Genomic DNA, 15,999 nt, shown 5'->3' with positions numbered 1-15,999 from the left:
GAGGGTGAGCAGGGGTTGTTTTAGTAGTGTAACCCCTTTCCCTGACTAGAGGAATGGTTCCCTGCTTGTCACAAGTACCTACCTGTGCCAACCAGAGAACCCGGATTCTGACACCCTATAACTTTTCTTTCTTCTCTCCTTGGTTATAGTTATTTATGGGCATAGCAACATTTCTCCTATTCAGCTTCATGTGAAGCATCGCAGTGTAATCAGGGGGAGCGTTAACATCAAAATGCAAAACTAAGTAATTCTTAAAAAATATGGTGTCTTGCTTTTCCTTCGTAACACCTGAGCAAGACTTGAATACTCTTTAAACTAGAACTCTACACCATTTAAAATACCAAAATACAACATACACAGAGCTCAGCACTCATTTACCAAGTAAAGGAAAATATTTATTGCAGCAAGTTTCCGTATATCCAATGGAAATAATGTACATATAAAATAAATGCATATAGGTAATGTAAATACACAAAAATAAAGGTATAGAAAGATGACTGCATTTACACAAGAATAAATGCATAGAAAGATAACTGCATGTATACAAGAATAAGATATTTAGAACTTGGAAAAAATCACGACTGGGTAACCTGCTGACAGTCTATGCAGGGGCTCTTCAGCTGGGCAAGGGCTTATGCATCCACTCCTAAAAGAGTTCCTGTCAAGATGCTCTGTCTTTATACTCTTTACTAACAAAGAAAGATGCCTCTATTAGCTGCCCCTCCCTTCATCTGCACTGTAGGTGCTGGCTGCACTCTGCGTCAATGTCACTCAACAGAGCTGGGCAGGCTCCAATGAGAGCAGAGGCAGAATTCTTCACTTTCTCATCCTTGGGCATTGTACTCAGTCCACACTTATCTGTTCTAGCAGCTTATTACCCCTGCTCAGTGAAGTGAAAAACATAAACATTTCTGTGTGTGCGCAAGTAACCTGGGGCCTGCCTGTGTTCGCAGCGGAAAGACAGGGTCAGAAAGACATAAGATGAACCCATCCTCACAAAATGTAATTAAAGCAACATGGAGTCAATTGTCTACACATGATCTCACAATATAGATAAATGCCTGTAGCATTACACCCCACTCCTTGACCACTGACTAATAATTAGCAAAATCTATAGGTATGAAAGCCATAGTTCTAGGATGAATCAAAGATATAAAGATAGGTACACATTACATACAGCAACAAATAGATATCAAGATATAAAGTATAATGAAATGACACTTAAAATATACCGTATTTGCCCCAAATTAGGCAACCATCCAAATAACCAATCCCACCACCCATTGTCCACATCCTGCTTTACTCCTTTGACTAATTCATGCAAGGATTAAGATGCAAATGGATGGATGTGGAATTTTCAGACAAATTGAAACAGCATAAACCTTCAAAGTCTGCACAGCCATGGTTATATTTTAAAAGCAAATAATCAATAGCAGCCCAATTTTGTAAAGCAGCTTTTCTTGTTTCTTGAACATCTAATGGTAATTCAGCTAAAGCAGTAGAAGTTTCACTTATATATTTCACTATTAAACATGCAAGTTTGTTTATTATCCTAGTATTGTACACAGTTTACTCAGGAAAGTCTACTATGGATGTAGCTAGACTAATATATATTCAGTTTTGGATAACAAAGAAATTTCAGAATCACAGTCTTTAGACAATTGAAATGTGTCTTTAGCATAGGGAGAATGTAAAGCTGAATGCAAAGGAAACATCATAAGTCATAATCGTGTTAAGGCACATGGGGGCACATGCAGCAACCATTTTTAAGAGCGCAAACGGTGCGAAACGCAAAAATCGGCCGTTTGCGTCCGCAAAAAGGGCATTTGCGATGCATGAATGGTCAAGGCACTCTCAATTTGAGAATTCGCAATTACTTGCGAGTTCTCAAATTGCGATTGCATTTAAGGATTTGCAAATTGAGATTCCTTAAATGCAATGCATTAAAGTAAAATAATTAGGGATTTTGCTGATAGGGGGCGCAAATTACCATGAAGTTGAACTTCATGGTAATTTGCAAAAACTTTGAAAAATGCATGAAAGTGCATTTTTCAAAGTGGTAGGTTACATACACACATGTCCTTTGGACGTGTGTGCGCAACATTTGTACACAGATCGATTTCAGGGGTGCAACAGGGTGTCGTTTTGACACCCTTGCACCCTTGAAATTGCATTCTCAATTTGCGATTCTCTAATTGAGAATCGCAAATTGAGAACGTCCTCCCATTCATTCCTATGGGCCTCTAGGCCCATAGGAATGAATGGGGAGGTATTCCTTAATTGCGACTCGCAATTTGCGACTCCAAATTAAGAAATATTTAGAAATCGCTATTTTGTAAGCGTGCATAGGCTTTTGCGATTCCTTATTAGCAAATCCTTATTTTTCGCTAATAAGGAATCGCAAATGGCATTTTAGATGCATGTGCTAGATGGTCCACTAGTCAGAATGTAGGAGTATGACATATCGCCACATGAAAAGAGCCATGCCTTTGATAATTTAACATGCATTTGATACTGGCGTTTGAGTCTCTTGGCTGTGGGCATCCCTGGACCATCCGATTCTCCTCCAGCCACGCCAGAACACAGTCCAAATAGAGAAACATGCCATGCTATGATCTAAAAGAACAGAGAACAAACAAGTATTATTCATTCTCGCAAATAGCATTTATCAGCAGGCACATGTTCCCATTTCTCCTCTCCAGGTCTCATTACAACAAGAATGTTGTCTTTTTCTGTAGCTATAATTTTGGTGGGTGCAGGGGGGCAATTGGGGGAGTTGATCCATACTTTGGCTCTTGGTTTCTTATCAGTGGAACCCACCCCTCTCTGTCCTTGTACAGTAAGAAGGGCTGCAGCAGTTCCCTTCCTAACATTTCCTCCATAAACTGGCATGATGATAATCTGAACAACCCGATCTCCAGGTTGCACTACTAAATCAGTGTCTCCTCTGTTCAACAGTATCACCTTTATCTCTCCTTGGTAATTATAGTCTATTACCCCTCCCAAAACTTGGATGCCTTTTAAGGCAAGCCCAGAGTGAGGGGCAATCAATCCAAAATGTTCTGGGGGAATCTGAATTCCCACCTCTGTTTAAATTGAAGCTATATCTCTGGATGTCAGTCTGTGCATCTGCAAAGCATGTAAATCAAGACCTGCAGACTATGGGGTAGCCCAATATGGTGCCAAGGCTCTGGGAGTTGTCTCCCAGTACAAGATAGCGTTAGTGGCCATGTGAGGCTGAATCTGCAAGGCTGGTGTCAACATTCTCATTAATGGAGTTTCTGCATTTGCCAAAGGCCTGTTGTTTGAAATTAACAATGAATCATGTAAGTTATCTCTCCAAATTTTAAATGACCCATCTGACAATTTTTTTAGAATCCACTTTTGATCTGCAATGGAATAGCATGATACAAAACAATTAAATTTGAAGGTTTTAAAGTATTCTGCTGGGTGGCACGTTTACATGGAAAGATTATCGAGAAGCCAGAGTAAGTATCTACTAATGTACATGCACACTCACAACCCCGACTAATTGGCATTGGCCCAATGTAGTAGGTCTGCCATATCTGTCCTGGCAGCTTTCCCCTACCTCACGGAACTCTCACCATCTGTGGGACCAGTCTGTGTTGCGAATGCTGATATATGGGGCATTGTATAGTTGCAGTTTTTCATCAAATCTAGGGGAATATGCATCACTCTATTCTCTTCCCACCTGTTAGAGGCTTTCTCTCTGAGGTGCCCACATTTTTGGTGTGCTCACATAGCCATTCCCACCAAATCAAAATCCTGTGTCACCACCTTGGCCTCTAAGATTTTGGCTTGTTCATCTGCAAAGGAATTACACCACTGATCTAATGAGTCTGTTGGGCAGTGCACATCTACTTGATATACAGTAACTGTGATTTGTGGCAACATTTTCCAGATCTCTTGCCACAACTCTTTACCCCACACCTCTTTTGAATGTATCAATTGCCACTTTTTGCAAATACATTAATACTTCATCTGGCTGTGCATTAGACATACATGCACTCCAATTCTCACTCAACCCAGCACAATGCATCCACTCATGAGTAAGCTCACTATATGGCACTAATTCCCATCCTGGTAATTCATTTGGAATCTTGGAACCTGCTTTATCTATTCTTGTTTTTCTACCAAACATTCTGCCCCTTTCTCTTTGAATCCTGAGAGTGACGCCAAAATGTCTTGCTTTCTCTTCAGAATACCTGAGCAAGACTGCAAAACACAAGGACACAACATGAATTATCTTTAAAATAGGACTCTACGCCATTTAAAATACCAAAATACAACATAAACAGAGCTCAACACTCATTTACCAAGTAAAGAGAAATATTTTTTGCAGCAAGTTCCCATATATCAAATGGCAATAATGCACATATAAAAATCTACATAGTGAATGTATGTACACAAGAATAAATGAATAGAAAGACAACTGCATGTACATAAGAATACATGCATAGAAAGATAACTGCATGTACACAAGAATAAGGTACTTAGAACTTGGAGTACATCACAAGCTTTCTGTTTTGCATCATCCATCATCATCAGCATGACTGGGGAACCCGTTGAAAGACTCAACAAAACACCATGAGGTCTTCGTCATTTATACTCTTTACTAACACAGAGAGAGGTTATTCAACATGGGAAAGTGGTAAATCTACCCACTGGGTATTTGAAATATTGGGCTAAAATACCCTCTGTGTGTAGTGGGAGTGCTAGTTAGGTACTGCACAGTTGAGCCGGGCTCTCACATATGAAGCGGGGTGCATTTTTATTGCTGAAAAACGTCAGCCCAAGGACAGGTGACCATGCTAATTATCAGCAGAAGTTGTGTGGTGCCCAGGCATGCCTTTCACCAGTGCTCTTCTGCTTGGCCCGCTTCAGGGCTCTACAAGGCAGACACCTCAGCCTCTCAGTACATGCTCTTCCTATGTTTCCAAGGGAGAGGCTACAACTGCTGGCTGGAAACCAGTCTCTCACGCACTTCAGGGGCCGTATTACAGAAAGTGCCCCAGCGCGCAATGGATGTTTGCGCTCGCTTTGCGCACCCGCAGGGCACTGTGGTATTACAGAAGGGGCCGTAGACACTTGTGCGGCCCCTTCTACAATACATATAGCACTGGCACACTTGAAGCGCCAGCGCTATCTACAGGGTGCGTCCCCTCATTTGCATGGTGGCGTGCCCTATGCAAATGAGGAAATCTCTGTGCCTTTGCGCCCGCACCCTATTACAGAAGCAGAGGCAAAGAAGCCCTCGGGCTGCTCCATGACAGTGTGCCACCTAAAAGGTGGTGCACTGTCAGTGCAACCCCTGCTGGCGGGGGCAAAGGGGGTCCCATGGACCCCCCAGATATCCCCTTGCAGGCGGTTGGAGTCACTAACTGCACCCGTCTGCATGGGGATTTCTGCACTGTGAAAACATGGAGCGGTTGTAAAGCAGCCGCTCCATTGTTCACCTGAATGCAGTGCTCCCAGGATTCACGGCTGTCCTGGGGACAGCACTTTCATAATGATAGGGCGCATTTCCATTGTTTACGCTGGGCGCACCTATTTAGAAGTGCGTCCGTTGCAAACAATGAAAATGCGCTTATTATCAAATGTGTCCCCAGGTGTGGCCATCGCTACATTAATTTCTGCATAAATGCGAAATTAGAGCCAATCCTGCTCTCATTTAGACCTTTTAACTAATTACCCTTTTATTTCTAGCCTTTAAAAAAGCAAAAAAGATCAGGTGACAAAAGGAATTATTTTATGTACGGAAATGGTGCCAATCTACCCATTAAATAGCATGTGCATGTGATGCCTTTTTACTCCTGTGACAGTGTTACGAATTTGAAAAAAGAATAAAGCACAAATAATATTAATTCTTATATAGAGTTTACTAAAACTCCACCTAACAGTAAGTTATCTCAGCAGGTTTCACATGCGTATCAAAGAAACGTGACATAATAGATCAAAAGCTTAAACTCTCAGCATGGGTGACTCCACACCTTATTCCTCAGATCTCAATATAATAAATTGATCAATAATTATATGTTATTTAAAAAGAAAAGACCAAGGGGCTTTCGAGTGACTTCTGTCAGACTGTGTGAAATTTGTGTAATTTCCTTTTGTGAAATTACGCAAAATACATGATAGCATTTTTACCAGAACGAAATCTCAATTATGTGTCGTAGGGTAAAAGAGTAATGTAAGGCATTTCGCAGAACAAGCTTAATGTGAATGGCAGAAATTACACAAGGGTAAATAGGTGATTTTTTTTTGTACGAGCCTGCTTTTGAGCACAATGCAAATGGTGAATGTGAGTCCTCTCTGCATTTACGAGGGGGGAGGTGAGGGGACACGTTTCTGACGAATTGAGTTGGACCAATTCTGGCCAACAGCAGAATTTAATTTTGTTTCTCCTAACATATATCAGAGGTATTTTTATTGCACTTTATTTAGTCTGCACACAGAGATTCCAAATGATTTGTGCACATATCATAACATATATAGAAGGCTGGCGGTATGAATATTTTTCAATGGTATCATTAAACCAGATAATAGTAACACCTACTAGTTACTAGTACTTACAAACTATGTGGAATGGAACATTACTAAAAATGTTATCATTACTAAACCACTTTCGAATATTAAAAGTGTTTTTACATACAAATATTACATTTTATTCACATTTAGACTCAGAAACACCCCTAATTTATTTTTTACTGATTTCACTGATTTTTGTTCTGCTCATTGTCATAGGCAGATTCTCTTGTTGACGTAAGTGAACGAGTTGCGTGTGGACTTCTTTCGTTCACCTGTCTTAAAAGTAGTAGTCCAGATGTATACACAACTCTCTGTACAGTTGTGGTTTTTATTGTACTACACGTTCACATTGATTTGAGTGTCAGGATCAGTTTTTTAAAGATGTTGCTTAAGTTATAACATTTTTATGATGGGCTTTAACAGTACCTAAATTGAGACTGTTTTGCTATTTGCAGATGCAGTAGGAGAGCTGGGTGGGTCTCATACATATCACATGCAGCTCACCGCCCTATTGAACCCTAAAGCAATATTGACAAAGGCACAGATTTCATGCGAGAAGTAAACATAGACGTTAGATGTTAAACATCTCTGGAAGTGAGGGGCTGCCTAATAATATACACCACCAGCAACCTGTTAGGTGACTGTAAAAGTGGGAGGCAGCCTCTCAACAATCAATTGAAGCTGGCAAAGAACACGTTCATTTATTGATCTATGATTTTGAAAATAATGCACACTCATTTCAAATAAACCTTGTAAATACTGATATAAAGTTGAATTTTTCCGCACCCAATTAAACTTATTTAGCTGTTTCTGTAGCCATTTGTCTGTAGTGGAGTGCTCTGCTGGAACGTTTACCGTCATTAGAAGTTGTCATGGTGAAGTGAGTAAGTGCTTGGAGTATGTTACTATTAGGGTAATCATTCGTCAAAAACAAAGACTGAGGCCCCAATCACCATTCTGTTCTTCACGTGAGCATCAAATCTAAAGGCCTATGGGGCATATTAGCAACAGACGGCGATAAATATCGCAAAGCGCGCTTAGCGCTTTCATATTTATCGCCGTCTATCGCTGTTATTTATCACCTGGTTACCGCGTTATTTACAACGTGTATAACCTAGGTGATAAATATTCCACCGTTAGCGCTAAAATGAGCAAAACATCGCTGGAAAACCAGCGATGTTCACCCAAGAACAGCAAAAACATTGCTGATACGATCATGTGGTCGTAACCACATAATCCACATCCCATGTAAAGTATACCCTAGTCTGAATTTTAACAGACGTTAAAATCCAGAGCTAAGGGTGCGTTAGCGCGAATAAAATTATCCCTGCGCCGGATTTAGGGTCCTTGTAAATATCGCAATGCTGGTTTAGAGATATCTTCCCATGGAGTATAGTCAGACACGCCTCCTTTGCATCTCATTAATGACGCGATGCGAGGCGTGCTGACAAAGGGCGCTAAAACAAGGAAACACGCGTTAGTGTGTCCTTGTAAATAAAGCGATATTATTATCGCCGCTTTTCGCCCGAAAACTGACGCAAAAGCGGCGATGATACAAATGAATGAACGGCAAGGAGGGGAAAAAAAAAAGAAGGGAATTTTTTTTTTTACGAATGGGTGGGATCTGGGGATAAGGGCGGGTTCATCCTGGGCGTAACTCCAAGACGCCCATAAGGTTTTTGGGAGGGTTGCAATGTGGGCTGCGTGGCAGCTAGGGGTTTTTCCACAATGCAAGGGGAGGGCAAGTGGTAGGGGGTGGGGGCTGGGAGGACCTTGGGTTAGCTGGGGGGGGTGTAGAAGCAAAATAAAAATGAGCAGAAGTCGTGCAGAAGCTGAAAAGGTTAAATTTGCTAAGCAATGGAAGGTTAAAATAGGTAGACGATGGGTAGGTTATGTTTTTTCAGGCAACAGGTGGAAAGTAGTTAGTGGAAGGAAGATGGAATTATATAGGAGATGACAAACTCATGTACTATCCACTCTCTAAATGTGAACGGGATCTTAAATAAGCAGAAATACGGAGGCCTGATTAGATGGCTTACCTCCCTGACACCTCAAGTCCTGTTTCTACAAGAAACACATTTAAAATCAAATTCTCCAAATTTATTTCTTCCTCGTTGGTTTTCTCATGTCTTTTTCGCCTCTGCCGGACTGGCTTGCAGAGGAGTTGCTATTTATTTTTGTAAAAATCTTCCTTGGGAATTTGGTCAAATAGTAAGAGATCCTCTGGGTAGATGGATCTGGGTTGAAGCCAGATTAAAGGGCGCTACATATAATTTTGTGAATTATTATGCCCCTGTAATGGATGACAACGCAGCTGTAATTAAAATAGGGGAAATATTACGGGGGAAGACCGGGAAAAATTATTTGGGGTGGAGATTTCAACTTCATCCAAAACTTAAAAAAAGATACCTCAAATAGGAAAAAAAAAGAGATGAAACCCCAAACCAAGAAAGCGCTAGCAGGCTTAATAGCAGAACATGTCTTAATAGATCCATGGCGTGATGCTAATCCCTATAAGATGGAATTTACCTGTTATTCTAATAAATACAATACAGCATCCAGAATTGATTTTTTTTTAATAACCAAATCTTTGGGGTATAAGAGTACACAAATTTTGACTAACCCATTTTCGGATCATTCCCTAATAAAAGTGGAGATTAAAATTAATGAAAAGGTGAGATCAAGATCCAAGTGGCAGATGGATCGACTCCTCTTACAGGATAGCCAGTGGGTAAATAACACGGAGGAATGGATAAAAGAATTTTTTAGTAGAAACGAGGACACGGCAGACATATTCTCTGTATGGGGGGGGTTCAAGGCTGCTCTAAGGGGCCAAATAATAGCCTACTCGGCTGCCCAAACGAAACAGAGGAGAGAAAAAATTAATAATCTCCAACAGAATGTCGAAAAGGCAACAAAGGCAGTAAATAATCGGACTGCAACATTCGAGGAGGATAAAAGACATCTGATCAAAGCTAAATATGAATTGAAAGAATTTTTTATTTTAGAAGAGATAGCTAGCTCCAGAGCGTACCAGCAACGGGTCTATGAAGAAAACCAGCTGATTGGTAAAATGCTTGCTGGCGCTACTAAAACTAAGCAAGAGTCAGCAATGATCACCGAAATCATGGACCCCAGAAATAATGGCCTTTTAACTGAAAAAGGAGAGATTACGCAAATATTCTTGGAACACTACACTAAATTATACGCAACTGAATATCAGGTTGGAGTAGACCAGATTGATCAATTTTATGAGCAAGTCGAGACACCCAGTCTTACAAGAGAAATGGTAAAACAGCTTCAGATAGATATATCCAAAGACGAAATAGAAAAGGCCATAGGACTAATTCCAGGGGCAAAAGCCTGTGGAGCGGACGGGCTCCCGATTGAGCTATATAAAACTTTTAAGAAGACACTAACTCCCTTTCTTAAAAAAATATTTACTTATATCAAACACGGCGGTAAGGTTCCCAGAACTTTCACGGAGTCTATTTTGATTAGTTTTGTTAAAAAGGGGAAGAATGAAAAAGATGTGAATTCGTATAGACCAATCAGCCTTTTGAACGCAGATTTTAAAATATTAATGAAAATCTGGGCCCAGCGCTTTACACCCATAGCCCAAGCCTTAATTCATCCAGACCAGACTGGGTTTATCTTAGGTAGATATATGTCAACAAATACCCGATTTTTAATTCAGACTTTAGACTTTGCCTCTGTAAATAAACTACCCATTTTTATCACAATGGTCGATGCCGAAAAAGCGTTCGATTTAGTGAATTGGGAAGCTCTTTTTATCGGTTTATCTAAGTTTGGGTTTCCTAGTCAAACTATTAAAATGTTAAAGAATATATATCAAGGAGCTCATGCCAAACTAATTATAAATGGTGAATCAATTCGGGAAATAGAAATAAAACGAGGGACTAGGCAGGGCTGCCCCCTTTCACCCATCTTGTTTACATTTTTTATAGAGCCATTGGCTTGTAGAATAAGGGATAATCTCTTAATTAGAGCTCCCATTGACGGGATGCCAAAAATGAAATTATTTGCAGACGATATAATCTTGTACCTATATCCGGATGAAATGAACTGGAGCGAGGTATTAACGGAGTTTAGAAGATTTGAACAAATTGGGGGATATAAAATAAATGAAAATAAAACAGAAATGTTAATATTAAATAATGACTATAATTTCTTACCCCAGAATTTAAAACCCCAGGCGATGAAAACAGACCCAATAAGGTATCTGGGTATTTATGTATCTAGCCAAGCTGATCTCCTTTTTAGCTTGAATTACTTGACAATGAAATGTAAGATCAAAAGTTTATTGGACAAGTGGTCTATACTACCATTGACTTTGATAGGCCGGGTCGGGCTTTTAAAGATGTCTATTCTACCCTTATTGAATTTTTTATTTATTAATATTCCTCTTAAGATAAATGTAAAAAAATTTAAAAAAATTGATTCAATGTTTAGAGAGTTTATTTGGAATAACAAGACCTCCAGAGTTAAACTTTCCACACTACAATTAGAAATAGACCAGGGGGGATTGGCTCTACCTAATATCCAAATCTATTATGAGGCTGCCCTTCTGGACATAACTGCCCGTCTACTTGATTGTAAAGATTCGACAGAAATTTTTTACTATGAAAAAATGCTTAGTGAATCTGGAACACAATTATCTGCCTTTCTTAAAACAACCAAATTACCTAAGAAATCCCGCTATAAGACAATACGAGACTTTTCCAAGCGCCTTCTATGCTTTTTTAAGCAAACTAACTCTTCTGGCTACATTTTTTTAAATCTCGAAGAAATTAGAACGCTGGGGCTGCAGATGCATTCTCGCCTGTTAACAAAATGGAAGGACAATGGTTTTTTTGAGTTAGGTAGCTTTTTTTTAGTTCAAACCTTTATGTCCTGGGAACAGGTTATAGCCAGATGTGGGAATATGGCGAAACCTGGATTTTTGGAATATTTACAGATCTCGCATCTAATTAAAAAATATGATATCTGCCCAGACCAGGTAGTAGGGGGACTTGTGAACGCACTTTATAAGATGAGAATGAAAGGCGTAGGTAATTGGTACTCTCTACTTTTAAAACAGAGGTCAGCTCCCTTAGTTGAAACTTTCTTGGAAAAAATCATTCAAGAAACGAACTGCAAATTTTCCCAGCAAGAGTGGCAACAGATTGCATTAATGGGTAATAAGGCATTGAGAGCGGCCAATTTCAAAAGGATGGCCTTCCTTTCAAGGTGGATGGCATACTATACTCCGGCAGTGTTAAATAAACGCTATGCCGGGGTTGTTAACAATTGCTTCCGGTGCCAGGCCTTGGGAGAGGGAGACTGGCTACATATCTGTTTTACATGCCCAAAACTTCAGATTTTTTGGAATAAATTTTTTTCGGCTATGAGCATTGCAATGGGTAAAAATATCGATCCTGAAACAGAGGTAGCACTGTTTGGGATCTCTAGAGTAAGAACTGACCTAAATAAAGCAGAAGCAACGTTCGTGGCTATTGGCGCGGCAATAGCACGATCATTGATTTTGCAAAAGTGGCGTACAGAACAGATTTCTACTTACTCGGAATGGTTAATAAAAATGTGGAGGACCAGGAGATATGAAGAAGCATATGCCAAGCGGATTGGGGCAGTAAAAAAATTTACTTTGGTTTGGAAATTTTTAGATAAGTACCAAGCTATATAAAAAAAAAAAAAAAAAAATTAGTATGGTAGTGGCACAGCACTTTAGCTCGCAATACCTTAGCATGTTGCACTTTAGGATAATTTGCATTATTGCACAATTTATTGTTGATTTGATGAAACAGATTAAAACATGCCGGGAAAGATGAAGGGGATAAAGCAAATGTTTCTCTTACTGTGGAGCAGAGGTCAGCAGATAAAGTATTGCACTTTAGCACATGTCACTTACGCATATTGCACTTTAAGAAATTTTGTATCATTGCACAATTTATCTCTGAGTTGTTGAAAAGATTAAATACGATGATAATGAGGGGTGTAGTCATATTATTGACTGCAGGCTAGTAGATAAACTGTTATCAAGATAAAATTGAAGTTTAGAAGTAAGTCTTACGGTCCTATACATCACACTTTAGGAGTTCTATACTTTTTTTAGATTATTTATATGGTATTCATTATAGGTATTTTGACACATCCATTGTTGAACTGTCGAGGGCCCAATTGCACTGCACATTGCACTTTAGTAGGTCTACACTTTTTGTATCCTTGATAGATTGGTGTGTCAGGATGTGCTGTTCCAGATGTATACATGTAATAGAAAGAGACTGTAAAATTGCTTTAAAAACTGTCTTTTTTTTTTTCCTGCTCTATTCTGCTCAATAAAAACATTAATAAAAAAAAAACAAAAACAAAGACTGAGGCCCCAATCACCATTCTGTTCTTCACGTGAGCATCAAATCTAAAGGACTATGTGATCATATTGGCAGCCATATTTAGGGAAACACTCTTTGGGAGGCGAAGCTAAGAGGTACTCTAAAATTGCCTCCACCTGTTAGAGCTGTGTGGGACATCACCAATGTTGGAGACCGTACACAATGCAGAAGGGCCTCATCTCACCTGACATAGCAACGAAGTGCAGGGAAAGCAATTGTGCCATGAATGGCCACAAACCTGTATCGACGAACAGCGTCCTTGGAGCAGGAGATCGCATGGTGAATGAAACCACTTCCACATGTCTGGAAGAGACTGGAAACAAACTGCCATATTGTAGCTTTGACATTGTAAGGCGCTGCATATTAATATACACTGCACCACCAAGTTAGATGACACTCTAAATGTGAGAGGCAGCCTCAGAGCCATCAATTGAAGCTGGCAAAGAACATGTTAATTATTGTTTTCATCTGTGGCATTGAAAACAATGCATGCTCCTTTAAATTAAACCTTAGCATGTATTGATATATGAAACTGAATATTTTATCACCTTACTCAAACCTATTAAGGGGCATATCAGCAAGGGCTTTAGCTCCGCTTTTTTTACTTTAAAAGCCAAAAAAGCGGAGATAAATCTATCGCCCTATCAACAAGAGGGTGCTAACATGCAAAATCGCATGTTAGCACCCTTTTTCCCTATGCCTCCTTTTGCATCTCTAATGAGATGCAAAGTGGGCGTTCCTTCCGAAAATAACTGGAGAAATGTCACTAACCGACATTTCTCCAATTATCAATTGGCACGCTAACAAGCATAGCGATATGAGAAGTAGCTCTAACCGCGGTTATCGCTACTTTCCTTACGCCTGCTTTTAGTTTGACTTAGCCATGATATCCAATGGAAGGTGGATATCATGGTTAAGTATGCCGTGCCCTATCATCAACGTAGCGCCAAACGTTGTGCGATTATCTCTGGAATCCCAGCGATAATTGCACATTTGGCAGCTAACTCGGGTATTTTTATCGCTCTGGAGATAAGCGTCGCTGATAGCACACTATCTCCGCGATAAAAACAAGCGATAGCCGGCGATATTCATGGTGTCTTGCTTTTCCTTCGTAACACCTGAGCAAGACTTGAATACTCTTTAAACTAGAACTCTACACCATTTAAAATACCAAAATACAACATACACAGAGCTCAGCACTCATTTACCAAGTAAAGGAAAATATTTATTGTGCAAGTTTCCGTATATCCAATGGAAATAATGTACATATAAAATAAATGCATATAGGTAATGTAAAGACACAAAAATAAAGGCATAGAAAGATGACTGCATTTACACAAGAATAAATGCATAGAAAGATACCTGCATGTATACAAGAATAAGGTATTTAGAACTTGGAAAAAATCACGACTGGGTAACCTGCTGACAGTCTATGCAGGGGCTCTTCAGCTGGGCAAGGGCTTAAGCATCCACTCCTAAAAGAGTTCCTGTCAAAATGCTCTGTCTTTATACTCTTTACTAACAAAGAAAGATGCCTCTATTAGCTGCCCCTCCCTTCATCTGCACTGTAGGTGCTGGCTGCACTCTGCGTCAATGTCACTCAACAGAGCTGGGCAGGCTCCAATGAGAGCAGAGGCAGAATTCTTCACTTTCTCATCCTTGGGCATTGTACTCAGTCCACACTTATCTGTTCTAGCAGCTTATTACCCCTGCTCAGTGAAGTGAAAAACATAAACATTTCTGTGTGTGCGCAAGTAACCTGGGGCCTGCCTGTGTTCGCAGCGGAAAGACAGGGTCAGAAAGACATAAGATGAACCCATCCTCACAAAATGTAATTAAAGCAACATGGAGTCAATTGTCTACACATGATCTCACAATATATATAAATGCCTGTAGCATTACACCCCACTCCTTGATCACTGACTAATAATTAGCAAAATCTATAGGTATGAAAGCCATAGTTCTAGGATGAATCAAAGATATAAAGATAGGCACACATTACATACAGCAACAAATAGATATCAAGATATAAAGTATAATGAAATGACACTTAAAATATAACGTATTTGCCCCAAATTAGGCAACCATCCAAATAACCAATCCCACCACCCATTGTCCACATCCTGCTTTACTCTTTTGACTAATTCATGCAAGGATTAAGATGCAAATGGATGGATGGGGAAGTTTCAGACAAATTAAAACAGCATAAACCTTCAAAGTCTGCACAGCCATGGTTATATTTTAAAAGCAAATAATCAATAGCAGCCCAATTTTGTAAAGCAGCTTTTCTTGTTTATTGAACATCTAATAGTAATTCAGCTAAAGCAGTAGAAGTTTCACTTATATATTTCACTATTAAATATGCAAGTTTGTTTATTATCCTAGTATTGTACACAGTTTACTCAGGAACGTCTACTATGGATGTAGCTAGACTAATATATATTCAGTTTTGGATAACAAAGAAATTTCAGAATCACAGTCTTTAGACAATTGAAATGTGTCTTTAGCATAGGGAGAATGTAAAGCTGAATGCAAAGGAAACATCATAAGTCATAATCGTGTTAAGGCACATGGGGGCACATGCAGCAACCATTTTTGCGAGCGCAAACGGTGCGAAACGCAAAAATCGTCCGTTTGCGTCCGCAAAAAGGGCATTTGCGATGCATGAATGGTCAAGGCACTCTCAATTTGAGAATTCGCAATTACTTGCGAGTTCTCAAATTGCGATTGCATTTAAGGATTTGCAAATTGAGATTCCTTAAATGCAATGCATTAAAGTAAAATAATTAGGGATTTTGCTGATAGGGGGCACAAATTACCATGAAGTTGAACTTCGTGGTAATTTGCAAAAACTTTGAAAAATGCATGAAAGTGCATTTTTCAAAGTGGTAGGTTACATACACACATGTCATTTGGACGTGTGTGCGCAACATTTGTACACAGATCGATTTCAGGGGTGCAACAGGGTGTCGTTTTGACACCCTTGCACCCTTGAAATTGCATTCTCAATTTGCGATTCTCTAATTGAGAATCACAAATT

At 39.6% G+C, this 15,999-nt stretch overlaps 1 pseudogene; it reads left to right on the top strand.

Moving 5' to 3' along the window:
* LOC146809881 (uncharacterized) overlaps positions 1-15,999 on the top strand; it is a 102,934-nt pseudogene that overhangs the window by 42,130 nt on the left and 44,805 nt on the right.

This window comes from Triturus cristatus, chromosome 7 (genome assembly GCF_964204655.1).
Source record: "Triturus cristatus chromosome 7, aTriCri1.1, whole genome shotgun sequence".
Classification (NCBI taxonomy): Eukaryota; Metazoa; Chordata; class Amphibia; order Caudata; family Salamandridae; genus Triturus; species Triturus cristatus.
This window is presented reverse-complemented; position numbering and strand designations above follow the sequence as displayed.